The 14,661-nt window shown below is 43.0% G+C and overlaps 1 protein-coding gene and 1 pseudogene across 4 annotated transcripts in view; both read right to left on the bottom strand.

Annotated features, from left to right (window-relative positions):
* The window catches only part of LOC146498552 (NLR family CARD domain-containing protein 3-like), a 76,670-nt gene that overhangs the window by 34,844 nt on the left and 27,165 nt on the right, over nt 1-14,661 (bottom strand). The window contains exon 1 of one of the 3 annotated variants that reach the window (XM_085139970.1): nt 4,110-4,201. The exons of the other annotated variants lie outside the window; for them this stretch is intronic. The gene's annotated coding sequence lies outside the window, so the exon portion shown is untranslated. Of the gene's footprint in view, nt 1-4,109; nt 4,202-14,661 lie in introns of those variants that run through there. 3 annotated transcript variants of the gene reach the window in all.
* LOC146498553 (dual specificity protein phosphatase CDC14AB-like) lies at nt 1,945-7,190 on the bottom strand (annotated as a pseudogene). The gene is made up of 7 exons (XR_014870612.1): nt 7,059-7,190; nt 6,542-6,629; nt 5,564-5,899; nt 4,330-4,546; nt 4,110-4,201; nt 2,898-3,029; nt 1,945-2,814 (listed from the first exon to the last, which is right to left on the bottom strand). The product of XR_014870612.1 is annotated as a dual specificity protein phosphatase CDC14AB-like (transcript).

Consider the following 14,661-nt stretch of genomic DNA (forward strand, 5'->3'; position numbering starts at 1 on the left):
GTATTGTGTCGTAGTGTCCTTCTCTGGTCTCATTTGTCTCGTATTTCTTCACGTGTGGTATTCCGGTGATAGCGAGCTCCTGTTGGTGATTCAATGATGACTTGGTTTCCAGTTCTGCTTACAACTTTGTGTGGTGTTGCGTTGAATGGTGTTGTAAACTTGTCCACTTTGTCTTGTTGAACCAGCACTGTGTCTCCCGTGCCAACTTTTGAATGCTCAGCTCCCCTTCGTTCATCAGCATAAATCTTTGATTTTCCTTTCTGTTCAGCATCTCTGTCACGCATGTCCAACTCCGTTGTTTTTGCGGTTGAACAGGAGTTCTGCTGGACTTTTACCCGTGGTTGGATGTTCAATGCTGCGATAAACTGTTACATATTTTCTTAGCTCTCGCTTCCAATCAATTACATATTTATATATACATACATATTACATGTTACATATTTTCTTAGCCTCATATGTGTGTGTATATATATGTGTGTGTATATATATATATATACATACATACATATATATATATACACACACACACACACACATATATACATATATATATATACACACACACACACACACATATATACATATATATATACACACACACACACACACACATATATATATATATATATATATATACACACACACACATATATATATATATATATATATGTGTGTGTGTGTATATATATATATATATATATATATATATATATATATGTGTGTGTGTGTATATATATATATATATATATATATATATACACACACACACATATATATATATATATATATACACACACACACATATATATATATATACACACACATATATATATATACACACACATATATATATATACACACACATATATATATACACACACATATATATATATACACACACATATATATATATACACACACATATATATACATACACACACACACACATACACATATGAGGCTTTAAAACCAAGTTAACGCTGAAAGTACAAACATCACTAATGTCACAAAACTTTGCCGTCATGTGGCCAACAGCAATGTTTTAATGTTCTTCGTTATTAAACATTCGCACATAAACAAGTGACATAATATTCAGTATATATATATATTAGGGGTGCAACGATACACAAAATTCACGGTTCGGTTCGGTTCGATACTTTGGTGTCACGGTTCGATATTTTTTCGATACAAAAAAAAAATGTTCATGCCTTTTTAATTTGTCATTTATCAAATTTTCACGGCACTTTCTGCACCACATCTCTGTGCGTTCATCATTTGTTTGAAGCCAGCTCACCTCCTGCAACCACTTTTCCGAGAATACGCGCTTCTTTTGTGGTTCGGACTCCTTCTGACATTTCTTTGGAGGTGGAGGAACATCACAGTAATTGCTTAAAGGAGCTTCTTCGACATCTTTAAGAGTTCTAAACAAATGTCTGTCCTCCTCCTGAAAATCTTATGTACACAAACACGCGTTGCAACTTCTTATCTTGTTTATGTGCGAATGTTTAATAACGAAGAACAATAAAACAATACTGTTGGCCACATGGCGGCAAAGTTTTGTAACATTACTGATGTTTGTACTTTCAGCGTTAACTTAGTTTTAAAGCCTCATATATATATATATATATATATATATATATATATATATATATATATATATATATATATATATATATAGTTGACCTTAATCTTACACAGATGTGATGATTTGATGGATAATTAAAGTCAGTCATATATCCACAAACACAACAAGCTGAAAGTCAGTGATGCTGCTGGGTTTGCAGTCCTGAATATCACGGCACAAGCAGGATTCACTGCACTGTTAATATTAGCTATGTTATATTGCTGCCTCTGTTCTGTTTCTTTTATTGCTAGCATGTGTGCTCAGAGGTTTTCAAAGTGCATTATAAGCATGTCGAACGTTAAAAGACCAACAAATATAAGTTTGTCATACTTTATCGATGAAATCTTGGAAAATATAAATAACATCTATAGCAGAAGCAGTGTATCACTCTTGGTCTTGCAAGACAATTTTGCGTCCAGTTGTTAATTCTTGAACAATGTGCACCGATCTCTTACAAAAGAAGTGGTTTGCTATGGTTCTCTAACCCAACCAGGTTACTAAAGTACTGAAAATGAGGAGACAACATTACAACAACGTGCCAAATAAGCTAGGTCCATCATGTGCAGCCAAGAAACCTGTGATCTGCCAAAGTTGGCGTGGATTTTGGTACGACTTCTAAAGGTCTGTGTTTCCGCAACCAAGACGTTGCTTCAGGCCGTCTACATCCTGTGGTTCTGAACTTTGGATGGACAAATGGCAGCAGCCGTTTATCAGAAGCACCCAGACTGCTCTTGGCGATGGTCTGACTCAGTCCTCGGGCCACGACCTTTTATCCCCTGTTAGCGTTGTTTGGTCTTTGCACCTGCACGTGTCCTTTGCTTCCAGCAAAATGGTTGTGACAACGGGACATTCAGCATCTAGCAGATGTTATATCTGCAATATGCAGCAGCAGTTTTTTACAGTTACCTGCCTGCTATACCCAAGAGACGTGATGATTTATGGTGTCGGCCCTGTTATCACAGAATGGGCCACGTGACCAGTTAAAGTGGTGACAAACTGTTGGCTCTGTCAAAACCAAAAGTAGTTATTGGGGCTAAAAAAGGATTTACAGCCTATTAAAGGTGCAAGAGAGCTGATCCAGTTTCCAGCGAGTCCATCATCAGCTGGGCTGATTCATGACCAGAACGTCCCAAGTGTGAAGTCAGTGAATCAGTGCTGGCCTGGTGCTGAACACAGTGAGGCTGAAGGGACTGTGGAGACATCAGCACATCACATTTTATATTGGTTTTATTATAATGTGCTTCTAGTAAGGAACAAAAGCACAGACACCAACCTCCTGATCTGCGGAGCAGTGGTGGTAGAGGAACTTCGTCTCAGCTTTTTAGTAGAAGAGGGGGTGAGGTGGACTTTGGAGGGCTTCGGGGGAGGGAGGATGGAGCAGTGTGAAGTCTTGGACAGGTTTAACCTGACACAGAAAACAAGAACACCTCATATTTGTGTGTGTGTGTGATCCAAGAGCAAATACTAAACTTGATCCTTCACAAAAACAAGCACAACGAACAACTTCTCCAAAAATCCTTCTGATGATTTCTACGCTCACTGCAGGAATCAACATCTGCACACACACTCTGTACAAGAGACAAGAGACAAATACGCTTCGACGTGTGGGAGGTACCTCGAGTTAACCTCCGTGGAAGCCCAGTTCTTGGTTGTGTCAGGTTAGCAGTTTAGTGATGTTAGTTTACAGGAGAAGCACGTTGTGAGTTTGGTTCGTGGTCGTCCTTTGGTTTCTTTTTGCCGCAGCTCCCATATCCCCGATTTGTAACTATTTACTTTTTATGAAATGTTTCTTGAACTATGGCAGCATCTTATATATCTGCTATATTTGGGCCGTGGATTCAGGGACCAAAACAAAAACTGTAGTGAGCAGAGGTATTATCTACTGATTGTGTGTCTGGCGGCAGCCACGGGTGGAGAGCAGAGGCAGCGGGCAGGCCAATCGAAACGCAGCTCAGGCCGCGGCTGCAGCAAAAACTTGGGCGTAGGAGGAGCGATTCTGGCAAACCGTCAGGAGGGGGAAGTGGTGCTCTACCAACACGGTGTCCAGTAAAGATGGAGGCCTGCTGACTCCAACTGAGGACACTGTCAGGCAGTAGAAGGAATACTCTGACAACCTCCACAACCTTAATCTCACTCATGATTAACTAAAGTATCCAAAGACAACAACTTCTCTTGTTGCATTTAGGTTTCAGTTTAACCGAAGAACAAAAAAGGATGCATGAGCTCGAGCAGGTTATACACAACATTTACGCTGCACAGATGAGAACACAGCAGGATTTCATGCAGTCCAGTCTGTCTGTTAGACAGCGTGCAAACAAAGCATTCGACAACAGTCACTTATGTACTTTCTGACATCCACAAAAACATGTTGGTGTCTATTATATCTCCTTGTTAATAGAAACTTTGTTTTGAGCTAATTCTCAACGTGTCTCTTGCACTGACCACAATAACCATTTCTCATTAATTAAATTACAGATATTGGTACCTTGAGCAGGATGACGCTGATCTCGGTGGGCGTTTTCCCTTCAGTGCTCTCAGTTCGTCTCCCTGTGTCAGACTGACTTCTTTGCAGTTATTCTGCACAGACACAGAAAGAAAGACACAATTAGCAGCATGAAAACACAACATTGTGATCAGAACTCAGTAGCCTGTTTGAATTCTGCAGTAACCATTAAAAAAAGGTGCTATGAAGTCACACCGCTGACCTCATCCAAGCTATATGACTTGCAGAGCACGGTGTTGATTGACAGGTCATCCATGCTGGAAAGCAGCGAGGACACTGCCTCCTGTTTGCCTCCCTGCACAGAGTCAGAGCGGTGAAGCTGCTGTTGCTGCAGCTGCTGCTGCCGACTCCGTCTCTGTTGGACCAGCTTCTGTTTAGACCGATGCACGTCACCCTGAACCCACAAACTGTGCTGCTTCCTGCACACAAACATCAAACACACGCCACAAACTAACTGTGATATCATGTTTAGCAGGTATAACATTCAACATCCTGGTTTAGCGTGTAAGTAGACACACAAAGCTAGTAGCCATTAGCAACAGAGCACTACTGTGGCGTAAGGAGGAAGTGTGCGTCCAGAGCTGAGGAGAGAAACCAGCTGACTGCAGTCTGCAGCAGTAACACAGTTTCAGGCTTTTTTAATTCGATTTGATTCATCATCCACCAGTTTCCCACTGCTGCAGTCACCACCAGCTGCACATGGGAACCCTGGAGAATGCCCCACCCTGACCTCCACCCTTTGCTTCTCTTCTAACTTTTACTACATTTCCAGCATGCTCCAACTATGACCTCAGCATGGAGAAACATCTTGTGTGGTAACAGCAATAGATGCCACAGCCTAAGCACAGACGGGCCTTGTTTGTCCAGCACATCTCACAGATGCTTGATGAGATTGAGATCTGCCGACGTTGAAGGCCAAGGTGACACCTCAAACCCTTCCTGATCTACTTCCTGATCTACTTCCTGATCTACTTGTGCTTCGTGTGAAGACTCCAGCGACACTCGAAGTATCAGAGAACAGCTGTACTCAGTGACCAACGCCTTTTGGGTCATTGCAAAATGTCAAACAGCTTGTGTTTAAATAAAAAAGACTGGAAACAGAAAAAGTGGACCAATCACACCTTCACAGATAAACGCAATGACCCTGATGAAGGCCACTAACACGTTATGGTTCCCTAATACTCTGTGACTGGAGTCTTCACCTCGTCAGATCTTTCTCCGTGCACCTTGGAGGTGAAGTTGCCGTCTGCTTGTGTTTTGTGACATTATCCTAATGAAGTGTTGCAGACGTGTCTGTGTGCACATCATCTGGAAAGCATTACTCCTGTACTTTCATGAACGGCACTAAAGCTTAATGATTGTCTCCGACTGATACCTTTGGAGTCACGGAAATTGGAGCGTTTGGTTTGAGCGTCACAGCTGAGGCACAAACTCACTCTTCTAAGAAGTTTTGCTGTGGACCGATGATAGATCCAGGTCTGCAGACTCTGATCCAAGCAATCGCCTCGGCTGCAGTAAACCGGAAGTGCTTCATCAGGTAGCAGCCAATCAGAGTGCCCGTGCGGCCTAATCCAGCTGTAAATGGATGGAGTGTTTAAAGACGATGAGGTCAGAGGGCGTGGTCCCATCAAGGAAGAAGAGGTCGTGGTGCTCAAATCCTGCATCCTCAAACCGCCTGCCATCATACAACTTCCTGTTCAGATGAACCACGGTCGTTACGTCATTTTGGCAAAAGTATGAGAAGTATGCCTCGGGTGTGTGGAGGGGATAACCTGGAGACAGAATCAACAACAACTGAGTTACGTCGTACGTTTCAATCAGCGAGGGTCTGTTTTTAATGCAAGTCCTGTCTCTTAATGCAAACGTAAAATAAGATTCAATGACGTAGTGTCCACTGATTTATATTGTAAGGTAAAGACGTTAAATACAGAGAAAACTCAACGATCGAACGGCCCCAAGCACCTGCTGACAGCGGGAAAGAAAAACTCCCTTTTAACAAGAACCAGGCTGAGGGAGGGGGAGCAATCTGCCACATGTGGTCGGGGTGAGGGGAGGACAACGGGACAAGAGACGGACTGGAGAGCCAGAGGGGAATAATAACTACGTGCAAAGTGGTGTAAATACACAGGAAGTAAAAAGAGCTGAGTGATGAAGAAGCATGAGTGCATCATGGGAAACCCCGAGCCACTGCAGGGCTCAGGCTCGTCTAATCCAGCCGTAACAACATGACAGCACAAAGCAGGAAACAATACACGCCATCAGAAGACAGCAGGGTAAGGTTAGCTCTTCTCAGCTGTTTCAGGACGTGCAGGCACTGAGGGGCTGCACAGGCCTTCTGTCAGGCCAAGCAACGTGAGCACTGATGTTGGTTTGGAGGCATGCTTTTAGCTTTTAGCTTAGAGATTCTGACTCACCATCTTCTATCTTACCACGAGAATGAGGGCTACTGAACGCCAGAACCTTTCCCAGAACGATCCAGTTCATATCTCCATTTTCAACTCGCTAAAAGCACAAAAAGAAAGGAAAGAAAGACTGTGATAGAGGTTAGCGACATATCAGTTAAAAACATGGATCCAGAACACCTTAATTATACCACCACTGCAGTAATGAACACATACGGTCTTTTACCTTTCATTGGAAATCAGTTTTGTTGCAGTGGACACAGGTGAGCTGACCTTTACTTCACTGACTGTCTATCACTTGGACGGGTGAGTTATGGATCAATCTAACTGAGAAACTGAGGAAGTACAGCGTGCACCAAGGCAGGCCTGGACATCGTACGAGCCCTTGGTTGGCCCTGACTGTGTTACTAACAGCACTGCAAATAAACTGGATGAATAACAAGCGTACGTTACTTATTTCTTACTGTATCCTGGTCCTGTTTTCATTGATATCGACCTGTAGCACAGTCAGCACTCTGCAGTCTGTTACCTCATAATGTTCATATTCTTCTGCACTGAACCTTTCAAAATCCAGGAAACCATGTTGTAATGCCTGCAGAGGAAAAGAGCAGGAACAGATTTTCACAACAAAAGCACAACTCCCCCCAAAGGGCTGAAATGTTTAGTGTTATAGTGATGTGCAGTGGTTTCACAGATTCAGTTCAGTTTTTTTTAGCACCAAATCACAACAAAGGTCACCTCAGGCAGTTAATATTGTACGGTAAAGACCCTACAGTTATACAGAGGAAACACAATCAGACCACCCCTACGAGCAGGCACACTGGTGACAGTGGGGAGGAAAAACTCGTTTTTAACAGAAACACATGTTCACCAGAACCAGGCTCAGGGAGGGGCGGCAATCTGACTGCTGAGGGGCTGAGGGGACGGAGACAGGACCAAAGACACACTGTGAAGACAGCCAGAGATTAATAACAAGGATGACTCAGTGCAGAGAGGTCTGTTAGATGGGATTATTTAAGACCTTGTATGTGAGGAGCAGGATTTTGATCTGGCTTCATGCACAGATAGAGCTGGGTGTCATCTGCATAGCAGTGAAAATGTATGCTATGTCTTCTAATGATGCTGCCTAGGGGAAGCATGTATAATGTAAACAGAATTGGTCCTAGCACTGAACCCTGTGGAACTCCATAATTAACCTCAGTGTGTGAAGAGGACTCTCCATTTACATGCACAAACTGGAGTCTATTAGATAGATATGATACAAACCACTGCAGCACAGTACCTGTAACACCTACAGCATGTTCTAATCGCTCTAATAGGATATTATGGTCGACAGTATCGAACGCTGCACTGAGGTCTAGCAGGACAAGCACAGAGATGAGTCCACTGTCAGAGGCCATAAGAAGATCATTTGTAACCTTCACTAAAGCTGTTTCTGTGCTGTGATGAGCTCTGAAACCTGACTGAAACTCTTCAAATAAACCATTCCTCTGCAGATGATCTGTTAGCTGTTTGACAACTACTCTTTCAAGGATTTTTGATATGAAAGGAAGGTTGGAGATTGGCCTATAATTAGCTAAGACTGCTGGGTCTAGAGATGCTTTTTGAGTAAAGGTTTAACTACAGCCAGCTTGAAGGCCTGTGGTACATAGCCGATTATTAGAGATAGGTTGATCATATTTAAGATCGAAGCATTAATTAATGGCAGGACTTCTTTGAGCAGTTTTGTAGGAATGGGGTCTAAAAGACACGTTGATGGTTTGGAGGAAGTAATTATTGAAGTTAACTCAGAAAGATCGATTGGAAAAAAAGAGTCTAACTTAACATCAATGGAACTAAGAGTAGCTGTAGATAATATTACATCTGTGGGATGATTATTGGTAATTTTTTCTCTAATGATAAAAATTTTATTTGTGAAGAAGTTCATGAAGTCATCACTAGTTAACGTTAAAGGGATGGTTGGCTCAACAGAGCTCTGACTTTTTGTCAGCCTGGCTACAGTGAAGAGAAACCTGGGGTTGTTCTTATTTGTCCCCGGTCATCCAGGGCTCGTGGTTGGGATAGACCAGGTGACACAGTACACCTCCAGGTCTGGATGTTCAGGAATGTCCTGGTGGTGTGGAGACAGTCCTGCAGCTGCTGTAAGGCTTCATCAGGCCAGGTTCTGATAGTCTTCGTGGTGGCCAGAGCAGCTGTCCTGACAGGAAGCAGCTTCCTGCTCACATCCAGGCGGCATGGCGGCACTGTAAGGAAGTTCTTTCAGGGTCTCCCCACCTATTAGAAGTTTTACCGTCCCACTGCTCCCGGCCCTGCTCGTTGGGAATCGTCCAATTAGAGTTTTCTCTCTAATATTGTAGGTTGTTTACCTACAAAGGGCCTGGATGTAACTGATGTTATACAAATAAAACTGGACTAAACTAAATCACCAGTTAAGCTAACGTGAATGAACGTGCATGTCTTTGGACTGTGAACCAGGGAAAACGTGTGAACTCCAACTAGAAAGACCACAGTTTGAACCAGGACACCATCCCTCCGGGTGGAGCAGTGGACTTCCTCTAACAGTATAATGGTAATCAGAGACCAGTGATGAGAAGTCAAGGAAGGACAGGACCATGACTGTCAAAAGGCGTGTCTCTCTGAAATGAACAGGTGGGATATTAATGAGGTCAAAGGAATTTCTAAAGGACACGAAACAACAAAAACAAACAAAGTTCATCTGTTACAAAAGAGGCATCAGAAAGAAATGATTTGTAGGAGCGTGTGCTGGCAGTGAGCAGGAGCAGACTGTTACCATGGAGACTTTCAGTGGCAATGACATCGCAGCGTTTCTCACTTTTCAGCCATTCGTGTGTTTGTTGAGTGAATCTGCAGGATTAATCTGCAGGATTCACTGAACCTTCAGCTCCACGTGTCTCTCAGACCAGCTCGGCTGACATAATCAGCTACAGCTGGTTAGCAGAATCATGAGGAAGCTTCACACACTACACGTTTTACTGCACAACAGTACGAGACATCCCGAAGCACTGAAGAAGCTGGAGATCTCCTTCAGGCACTTGTAGCCGTCTCAGCCACAGAGACCAGATCTCTGCAGATCTCTGCAGATCTACTGGACAGATGACATGAAGCCATCAGAGTTTGAGTCACTTTGAATGTTTTATGCTTGTTGCTGTTATAGAAAGCCATGAGTTTACTTTTACATGGTACAGAAAGTATTTTGTTAAATGAACATTCAGCTAAACCAAGAACAACACCAACTATAATATCAGCATGTGAATGATAACATCCGGACTCACTTTAAATGGATGTCAGACGGCGGTACGTCAGAATTGGGGATCAGACTAGATCACAGCTTACCTTTCATATATGAGCTCCTCATCCGTGCTGAAGAAGTGTGTGTTGGCTGTATTCTTAGGTTTGACCCGCAGAGTGGCAAAGTACAGGCGGTCTGTGGTGCACACACACACACACACACACACACACACACACACACACACACACACAGGTTACATTCAGCCTCACAGACAGTCCTGGCTTCAGATACAGGGCGATAACGCTCTCTTGTCCCGATCACACCGAGCTGCTGACTGTATCCAGGTATTTTTGGTGTCTCGGTTACAGCACAGGATCAGTTCCCCTCATTAACTGCTGCTGAAACCAAGGCAGGACCCAAATCTCCGTCCTTACATGACACACTGGTGCTGGTTACTTAACCTGATTTAGCCAAACTTAATCCTCGCACTACTGAAATGCTTCTTTTTACCAGATTAGAGAACGATGGGTCGTGGCTTTATAAACTTCATAAACTTTGTAATTCTTTGCTTTAACTAAACTGTATTATTTGACTCTATGAGTGAATGAGTTGTGGGACACTGGGCTACAACCTGCCAACTGTTAGCCTGTAAGTTTGAACCTTTCAGCTACATGTAGTTTTACATGTACTCATGAGTGAAGCAGCTTCAGTAAAACTGGAAAGTTCTGCAGTGATAGCTGAAAAGAGAAAAACTTATTCCTGGAAACGAGCTGCTGTGTAAAGGCTGTGAAGCTGACCTGCACCTGCATGGACTCACTTTACCAGGATTCTTTTTACCGTCTTAATGCACAGCTGTTACAGTTTATATCATGTTAATTATAGCAGACACAGCTGAAAACGATCCAGCATCCTCCAGGCCAAAGGCCGACCAGCTGCCCCCACAGTCCTGTCAAGAGTTATTGTTCTCCACAACAATGCACAGTGCTGATGAAGAAGCTACAAAATAATCAGAAATGTTCTCGTCTCTTATTTGGTTAGTGTCCCCATGATGGAGACCATCGTGGTCAGTGTAGCTCACACTGAATCATACTGGTTTAGCTTTGTTTGAAAGAACAAATGAGCCAAAATGAACGAGCAGGTCAGTGCTGTGTATTTATGTCCACGCTCTCAGTCACACACATGGAAATATTGGAGGCTGTAGTTTCTTATAGAAAACCATTATGCAGTATTACATCCCAGCACTGATGTTAAACTTACCCTTAATAAATTCTGATGAGCTGGCCTGCTCATCTCCATCTGCCATTTGTCACAGTGGGAATGGTCACAGTGTCCCGGAGTGAGTTTGTCCTCTTCTTATCTGTTGTGAGACCACTCGAGATGTTCCAAAAATATCAAGAGTTCACTACAGAATAGCATTTCAACTGCGTCACTACTGTAAATGAAAAGGGTCCAACTTTAAAGTCTCCCCGCCCGCCGCTGATGAGGAGCATGTGTAAAGTCTCCAAAGTCGCTCCGCTCCACGGACTGCGTCTGAACCGAGAGGTTTCCGCTCCTCCGTGCCTGAACTACAACGAATATCCCAGCAAGTAGAAGATTTACAGGACAGCCCAGAGTCGTGGCAGCGATGATCTCTCTGCTGCCTCGCACATGCTCAGTCAATGGTCACATAAACGCGTGCACGCACACATCACCGGCCGTGCTGCCAAAGCCTGCTGGAGCTGGATTTAAACAGAAATCCCCTTTTAATATTTATATATATTTATACATGTTTATATTTATTTATATTTATATATATATATTTATATTTATATATTTCAAGGCTGCTACAAAATGCACCGTTTGCTTATTTGTATTTGTGTGAACATTACAAAAGTAACACCAAAAAGTCATCTATGCTGATGGCATTTCTCTCCTGTCTGAGTGGCCTCCCTCTCCCACACGTTGTGCTATGATGAGAGCTGGGTTAGGTTGGATGGAGGACTGCACTGTGGTTTGTTCCCATCACCCAAAGCTGTAAAGCCAAAGTCCTGAGTGCCAAATGTCTGAGCTGCCTGACTGAACTGTGACTTTCACAGGCCGCTAGCTAAGTCTGCACTTGCATCACTTAGTTTTCTAATCAAGTGTTTGCTTGTTAAACAGAAATATTTAGAATGACTACAGATACGGGGGTCGCCTTACAGTTTACATGCATTGATCTCTAAAGGGCTCCATATGCTACATGGTGCTGTCACACTGTGCTGTCAGAGCTGGGCCTGTCACCACTGACTGGAAGATCTCCACACCATTAGACTGCATTACTGTTGGACTAGCCTCACACAAACTCATGTAATGAGATGTCACTTTTCCCACGTGTCTCTGTTTCTGTGCTGGGACAAGGTGAGACTGGGAGAGCAAAGCTTTGAAGAATCTCACATATAAAACATGTTTTCAGACTTTTTTGTTTAACTCCACATTGTGATGTCTTCTACGATGTAAATATGAAAAACCATAAAATGAGAAGGTGTATCCAAACTTTCTGTTCTTTTCTTAAATGTATTTTTGTCTTTATTAGACAGATGCAGTGAAAACTGACAGGAAAGTGAGAGAGGGACACAGGGACTGCTGCTCATCCAGCTGCGCTAAACCGGCGCCGCAGGTGTGTCCAAACTGGTACGAACAAGGTCTTCAAGTCCGTCCCGCACCTTTGCCCAAAAGAAACAAGCATGGGTGTCAATAAGCAAAAGTGTCCTGATGAAGACACTGAGGACGGGACGTTTCTTTGTTGGACGCGCTTGTTTGCCAGACATCAGGAACAGATTTGTTTCTCCACGTGACTCATTTCATCTCCAAAGAAATATTTCCACCACAGTGTTACTTTTTCCAAGAACTTGTAACGTTGGAGTTTAGCTATAGAGCCAGCTGAGGCGCACCCTTTAACACGCGCCCTTTCACGCGCGCCCTTTCACGCGCGCCCTTTCACACGCGCCCGTTCACGCGCGCCCTTTCACACGCGCCCCTGAACAGAATTAATAACGTGAGGAAGATGAGAGGAGAGCGTTTCCTTCTTGATGGCTTTATGTTTGTAATGCTACACTGAGCTTACTGTCTAACGGAAAGCCACATGCAGACGTGTGTGTGTGTGTGTGTGTGTGTGTGTGTGTGTGCAGTCCTATTCCTGGTTTTAGCTTAATCTGCTCCAGTCAGCCAATTAGACATCAGATCACCTGGAGGAAGGTTGGAGGGACAGGTGAACGGTAGCCGAGGACGCCTCCATCAAGGTGAAGCACTGACGATAATGCTACTGATGTGGAGACAATAAGCTATGTATGGGATTATTATTATGTGAAAAGACAGATTTTTATCAGCCCTTGGTGATCATAGGTTGGTCTCCAGTGAAAGACTGCCACCTGCTGTCTGTTTACATGCTCTGTCTGCTCGTCATGTTGGCCCTGGGTGAGAAGCGACAGCCTCTGCTGTAGTTACTGATGCACCAACATGGATACGAGCAAACTAACAGCTTCATGTAGATTTGTTTTAAAGGCTGAACGCTGCATTACCAACCAGCCAGGCAACAATGAAGATCATTAAACTGAGAAGGGACTCTGTAGCCGCTAAGACTGGTGGACCTAAATCTTCACCTCCAAGTCCGTTCACATACAAGAGGAAGGGGAGTGAGCGGGTCAGCGCTCAGGGCACAGAAACTAAGCTGGCTTTGAACACACACCATTTATTTCCATAAAAAACACACAGCCAGAATCACAAATACAAGTTAAAATCCCCTGTATACAATAAAAAGAGTCTCAATGCGCTAAAAACCCTGCCAGCAGAAATAACTATACACTATTAAAACAAAGCTAAAAAAATGTTTTCCATATGCTAACATTACCCTCCCACAGTCCCATAATCCCACAGTCCCATAATCCCACAGTACAGCCACACGCGGGCGAATGGTCCTTATCTGAAACAGGAGAGGAATTTCTCTTCCGGGATGGAAACCACGCAGGTGTTCCAGATCTACTGGCGTTTAGATCACCTGGCATTGGTCGAACAGATGTGTCACAAGTTAATCTAGTAGTAGGTTGTGGTATTTGGCCACAGGTGGCAGCAGTGGACTGACCTCCATTGGAGACTGCTCCAATGGATAAACATGTAGAACACAGACATACAACAGTTAGACTTTCCATAACTATTTTAGGAACAATTTGGTTTTTCGTTCTTACAAACACATTTCTTTTGAACTTGCCCAACGTTCTCAGTTTTTCAATGCTCAACATTTTCAGTTTTGTCCACATGATGGACAGAATGTAACTGTGTGCTTTCTGCAGATGTACTTCTTGCATTTCTCACAAAAAGTGCTTGTTTTAAAACATGAATCTTCCTAACTAAGATTTAAAACAAAAGATTTCTACGTCTCCTCCAGACTCAACAACAGATGACAAACCAATCGACACACCTGAGTCACTGACTTTCTTCAATCCACTCACTCTCACTGGCTGTTTATTACTAATCACTGTGTAACTGCTGTGAATTCACAGTAACTGCCATCTCCTTACAAATGTTCATTAGATTAACCACACTTATACAGACTGTATAACTACCAACTCTCCATGTTGATGGATCGCCTATATTGGCTGGAAATATTCATTTCCAGAGAAAAGACACAGACAGACTCTGCTTACAGGATGTGATGTGACAACACTGATGAAATATTAATGTGTCATATTTGTCCAAGGCGTATTTTATTGTTATGGAAAAAGAGAATATTGAAATCATGATGAACAGGGGTGGTGATTTCTATGACTTTGTATATATAATTTGGCATTTTGAACAAATGTAGGCCAATAATAAATATATGATATCATTTCATTCTTTTCAAAGGTTTATTTGCATGACGCACAAACAG

This window comes from Neolamprologus multifasciatus, chromosome 18 (assembly GCF_963576455.1).
Source record: "Neolamprologus multifasciatus chromosome 18, fNeoMul1.2, whole genome shotgun sequence".
In the NCBI taxonomy this organism is placed as follows: domain Eukaryota; kingdom Metazoa; phylum Chordata; class Actinopteri; order Cichliformes; family Cichlidae; genus Neolamprologus; species Neolamprologus multifasciatus.